The sequence below is a fragment of the Centruroides vittatus genome, unplaced genomic scaffold (genome assembly GCF_030686945.1).
Source record: "Centruroides vittatus isolate TY-2023 unplaced genomic scaffold, ASM3068694v2 contig_1309, whole genome shotgun sequence".
Taxonomy (NCBI): domain Eukaryota; kingdom Metazoa; phylum Arthropoda; class Arachnida; order Scorpiones; family Buthidae; genus Centruroides; species Centruroides vittatus.
Window position 1 is genome coordinate 302,412 of NW_027120832.1, and position 6,653 is coordinate 309,064.

The following is a 6,653-nucleotide window of genomic DNA, read 5'->3' on the forward strand; positions in this document are numbered from 1 at the left end:
AATAAGTTGGATCACACAGTATAAATTTGATTTGAAGAAAGACCATTTTGTAATATTATTATTATCATTATTGCTACTGTACAATTTGAGTAAAATTCTTGTAATATATCTTTTACTTTCATTTCATTATAGTAACTAAATTTTGTAAATTTTAAAAACAAGTTTCATTTCAATTCAATTACAATATAAATTTTAAAAATTATATTTTTATAGATTTCACATTAACAATTTGATAAAATGGATGAAATAATTGAATATAATCGTGATATAATATCAAAAATAGGAAGACGAGACAACATTTGGTACATCAATGAACATTCTATATGGTCGGTAAGAAATGTTTATGTATGAAATCTTTTCGTTATTTTCTTATTAAATATAAAACAATATTAATCCTAATTTTTATTTATATAAAATTACAGAATGACATGCCGATAGATTTTGAAGCATTTCAACTTATTGACTGTTATCCTTGACTTCGAAGCTTTCACGATTCGAGACGAAAATCTTCCATTCAACACCTTATGTAGACAAATTGGGTTTGTAGCAAGACATACAAACAATTTTGGGTAGATAGATTTTTATAATAAATTCATTACATTTCTTTATCAAATTAAATTGGGAAAAATAATGCTTATTATATATATACCGTTGTATTACTATTATTTTAATATAAAAAGTAAATTGTAATTTAACTTATTGTTAATACTAAGTAAAACTAAAGTTGTCAAAGTCAAAGTAAAACTAAAATGTAATTGATTATAAAACAACCATTACAACCATTGTTCTGTTAAATTTATTAATAAATTGTATTCTATTAATGTAAAAATGTACTTCCCCTCAGGAACAGGGAATTTTCCTACTGCTAACCAATTCATCACTTTTGATAATTTATCACCAAAAAATAAAAAGAAAAAAAAATCTGTTAAATTTGGAAAATTTTTTACACGAACTGCACTTATCATATAAAAAACATAATTTTGGAAGTTGGGAATGTCATATGGAATTTTATTTAATTTATATAAAAAGTACGATATAATTTATTACAAGGGAGAACAAATTGAATTTAATTGTTTAAACTTAACCGAAACAATATATAACATAAAAAATTCCATCATTTGACATTGAAAAGTTGGGAGTACCTGAATCCTCAAAAATTGGACAGATAGAAATTTTCATTTTTTTTAGTGGAACTACAATTATTTAGACATCGAACTTCTTTGGTGTCTAAGATTGGATAATATTAAAAAAATTGTTATTACCACAAATATTTTAAAAAGAAATGTTCTTTTTGCGATATTCTATTTTACGAACAATTCTTAATTAAACAAGTAAGAAATATAATTTAGATAATTATTATATTGAACTATTTCTGTATTTTACTTTGTCTTATTGCTAAATGTTATTTTAAGTTGTCGCGTTTTAATTTATCCTTTATATTAGAACAAATTGTAAAAATTATTAATGCAAATTCATTTTATTAATAATTAGAAAGAATATATTAAACTTTGCCTAACTGTTACACTGTTACAAAATGTTACATGAAAACTAAAGAAATAAATTAAATTTAAAAGTTTTCTAAATATAAAAACTAAAGAAATGAAGTGAAAAGTTTTCTAAATATGAAAACTGAAGAAATGAATTGAATTGAAAAGTTTTTTAAATATGAAAACTAAAAAAACAGATTGAGTAGTTTTTTTGAGAATAGAATTATTTATAATTGTAATTTACCCGAGAAATTTCTGAACTGAAAATAATTTATAACCTGAAAAAAAAATTAAACACAACAAATTATTTGTAATCTTAATTTAATGGACATCTAAAGTTAATTTTGTGATCAAGATTTCTCTTGAAAAATCAATTTACTTAAAATTTGATTGGAATAAAGTTGCCAAATTCCAACCTCTTTCAGATAATTTTGTTATCCTCTTCATACATAAGTTAGATATAAAAGAAGTTTTAAAATACCAAAAATTAAAAACCACAACTTTAAGCAAATTACAAGATTACTTAAACTGGAATTTTGTTTCTGGTTACCAAAAACCTGACCAACAATTTATTGACGAGTTCCAAAATATCAAAAATTAAATCGAGAATTATCATCAGCCATCGTGAAAATTTATTCCTGCACTTACATGCAGAAATATGTCTTACTTTAGATAAACTGAAGAAAACAGTGGAAACACTTAAATAAACTGTCCCCTAAAAACCTTTTCAAAATAATTTCAATGTTATATTATTTTGTCTACCAAATATCAATCAAGAAAATTAATTTCGGTATTGATAATAAAACTATTACACGACAAATTATTTATATCCTGAAAAATTATTTGTGATCTTAATTTACTCGAAATGTACTTAAATTATAAAAATTTATTAATTAAATTAAATAATAATTTGTAATCTTACTCGAAAAATTAATTTTGTGAATTTCATGAGCTGTATTTAGCATACAAAAAATATAATTTTGGATGTTGGGAATTTTCATAGTAAGGTATATGAAATTTTATTTAATTTATATAAAAAGTACGATATAATACAAGAGAGGGCAAATTTAATTTTTTAAACTTAACCGAAACAATATATAACATAAAAAGTTCCATCATTTGACATTGAAAAGTTGGGAGTACCTAAATCCTCAAATATTGGCAAAAAATGGGCAGATAGAAATTTTTATTCTCTTAATGCAACTACAATTATTTAGACATCGAACTTCTTTGGATGTCTAAGATTGGATAATATTTTAAAAAATTGTTATTACCACAAATATTTTAAAAAGAAATGTTCTTTTTGCAATATTCTATCTTACGAACAATTCTTAAACAAAAAATAGCTATTTTCAAAATGAATACATTGTATAGGTATTTAATAAATAAGTAAGAAATATAATTTAAATAATTATTATATTGAACTATTTCCGTATTAGAACAAATTGTAAAAATTATTAATGCAAATTAATTTAATAATTAGAAAGAATATATTAAACTTTGCCTTACTGTTATATTATTATTTCAATTTGTCCCGTTTTAATTTACTTTTTATATTAGAACAAATTGTAAAATTTATTATTGCAAATTAATAATTAGAAAGAATATATTAAACTTTGTCTTTTTGTTATAACATTATTTCAAATTGTTGTGTTTTAATTTACTCGACAAATTTTTATTTTAAAAATTACCAGTGCAACTTATTTTCTAATAATAAAATATTATTTCAAATTGTCATGTTTTAAATTTACTGAAATATTAGTATAGCAAATATTCTCAACCGCAATATTTTTAAATTTAAGTAAAAATAAAAAGTAATTTTTCATTAGAAGTTTCAACACGATGAATTGTAAGTATATATCTAGTTGATATATTTTAAAAAGAAATTTAGTTACCAGCCTGCAAAAATTGAATCATTTTAACTTACTCAATAAATTTTTATCCATTTAATAATTAATTCAGAAACTTTACCTTATTGTCAAAATAAAATGAATTTAATTCAAATTTGTAATTAGAAAATTAATTTTGTGATCAAATATTGTTAAAATAAAATTAATTTAATTCAAATTTATAAAAACATTTAATAATTAATTTAAATTTGTGATCAGTATGTCTCATGAAATTAATTTTGTGATCAGTGCTACTCAAACCACTACTACTACTAGTGATGCGACAAAAGAGGCATTTGACATTGACCGGTATCGGCACCCTCGGGATTCGGCACGCACACACTCACTACACACCTACCTGGACCGTCACTAGTTCCATCCATTAGCTACTCGTATCAAGATATTTGACTAAGTGGATTGTTTTAAGATTTAAAAAGTAAAGACTATTTTATGTTATTTTTATGTACGTTTCTTTACAAAGCTATATTTTAATTATAATTTTCTTTAAAAGTATATTAATACAATCGAACAATACATTGTACCAGGTATGTATATCCATCGCACATTTTATTTCACCGAGTAAGTTTTTATAATTTATTTTTAATTTTAGCCCTTATATCGTGGCTAGCGATTCAGAATGTAATTGTGATATTAAAAATACATTTAGAGAAGTCTACAGTTTTTACTGGCTTATCGAACAAATGAATACGAATGGATCCTAGACCAGTGATTCTTAACAGGGAGCCGCGGCTCCTGGGGTCCATAAGAAGTTTGCCGGGGGCCGCTAAATTATGCAAAATTTCCTTCGGAATATAATAAAAAGAAAATTGATGTATAATCCGAATATCGTATTGAAAAGTGAAATAAGAAAGATGAAGTTTTCCTATTTAGTTTTTATTTATTTATTTTGTATTTCTTCCTACATACAACTTTGTTAGTACAGAAGAAATAAATGTAAATATGCTACTTACACCGCAGTATTTACTTCTTTTATTCCAAAGCAATTTTAAGAAACTATTAATGCTTGGAATTTTAAAAATAATTAGGAAAAATAGTAGGCTTTGAAAATTTAAATATTTTTGCAAAAGATATGCAAAATCCTTACGACAAGTGGGCGTTTTAGTTTTAGTTTAGTTTTAGCATCGACATTGGATCGATTTATCGACATGTTTCTTATTTTATTTTCTGTTAAAAATTAATGAGTTTTCATGTTTAATTGTGAAGTTTGAATGTTATTTAAATAGATAATGAAATAATAAAATTATGATTTACATTTATTATATAAAAAATAAAGCAATAATAAAAAATCAATTTATTATAGATAAATTATCAAATTATCAAAATATAAATTATTATTAAAAAATGGGGGTCACAAAAAATTATGAAATATTTGGTGGGCGACGAGTATAAAAAGGTTAAGAACCACTGCCCTAGACCATCACTGACGCGCAATTAACTGATTGCCCCTGGAAGTCGGCTTCTTACAGAAACACAGCTTCCCTGTCATCAAATGTCACGGCACGCCACTGACTTTTTCCAATCTATTTCATTACTTCGAATGAAATCATCGATTTTATTGAAAATATCACAACCCACAGTTGTATTTTTTAGATCGTCGCACATTAACAAATCTTTGCAAAGCTCATCGTTGTACCGATATTTCACAAAAACTAAAAGTACAGTACTGTCAATCCGCTGACATTGGTACTTTCATCTAACTATAAAATGAGCAGACAACTTGATTCGCCGCAGAAGTTCATTAAGAAGGACGTTTGCACAAAGTGCAATTCGCATTTTTACGGTATCATTAGAAAGTGGCAATTGTTTTATATTTATCACTTTTTTAGGACCGAATAGTGTTTGAGAAATGTCAACGACACGAGGTTTTATTAAATTTTTACCAATAGCATGAGCTTCACCTTGCCGAACAATACGATAACTAACTTTCAATGAAGCTTGTAATAATTCTTTGCGAAGGGTCATATATGTTAATTTAATTAATTTAGACTTATTTAAATAAATTTTTTTGTTTTCTTCAAAATAACTAATAAATTTTCTTTAAAATTGGAATGAGCATGTTCTAAATGTCTTTTTATCAGAGAGGATTTCATTTAGTTGTTGCTAAACGTTTGCTCACATATTAAACATAAAGGCAATTGATTTGATTCCTTGCAGCAGAAATAAAAACTAAAATTTAAATATTCGGTTTGATAGGAATGGCATTTTGATGAATTTTTGGATGCAACAAATTGACTGCTAGTACTTGCGGTTGGTATATCGCAATTTTGTAATTTTGTTTCAGATTGCTCGGAATTTTCAGATTGTTTACCGGTAGTTCTTTTTCCTCCTCTTATCACAAACTTATCACAATTGTATTTTTCGGATTGAAACTCTAAAATATAAAATTTTGTTTTAGAAAACATTATTGATTCACCTCGAAATAATAATAAAAAACACTATTTTTTAGCAAAAGCTAAAGAGAGAAAACCTATTAAAAAGATAACACACGAGTAACTCTCGTATGGGCACACTATACTCTTTGTGGCAGCCATTTTGGTCGACTCATATGCCACGTATATTTACTGGCACAAGCGAATACAAACTAAAAACGAGCCGTAAAAAAGACCCTGCACCTAACGAAGAGCTAAATATCAAGTAATGCGTGCATGCAGTGACGTGCATTGCATGGTTGGGTACGATCGAGGCCTCGTAATTTTAGAAAAGAAAAAAAAAATTTTCTATTCTAAAATTAATGTTTGGTTAAACTGTAATTTTACTAGATTACAAGTTCACTCAGCACTAACGGCACAGATAGACAGGTAAATCAAGTGGATAAACAAGTTGTGTTTGTACTGTTAAAATGGAAATCGGTGTTCATACTGAAATATTTTAAAGCAAGTTTTTGTTATTTCTTGTGTTAATAATTTACAGCAAATTGATTAATATACGCCATTTTATAATGAAAGTTAGGTGTATCCCTTCGATTTACGCTCGTACCCCTAGGAGTACACGAACCCCCGGTTGAGAACCACTGCTCTATTTGATATCGTTTATTTAATCGCAAGAGTGTCGAACGGATTTATCACTGATCAAAAAATTGCGGGTTTTTGATCCTTATTATGTAGTAAACTTTCTCGAAAGAAATTTGACCATACTACAGAGCGTGAAGTTTGTATGCCAACATACGAAAACTAGACGATTACTCCAAACCCGGTTAAGATATCAGCCAACCGCTCTGAGGGACCCGGTTCGATTTCCAGATTCAAATAGTGTTTAC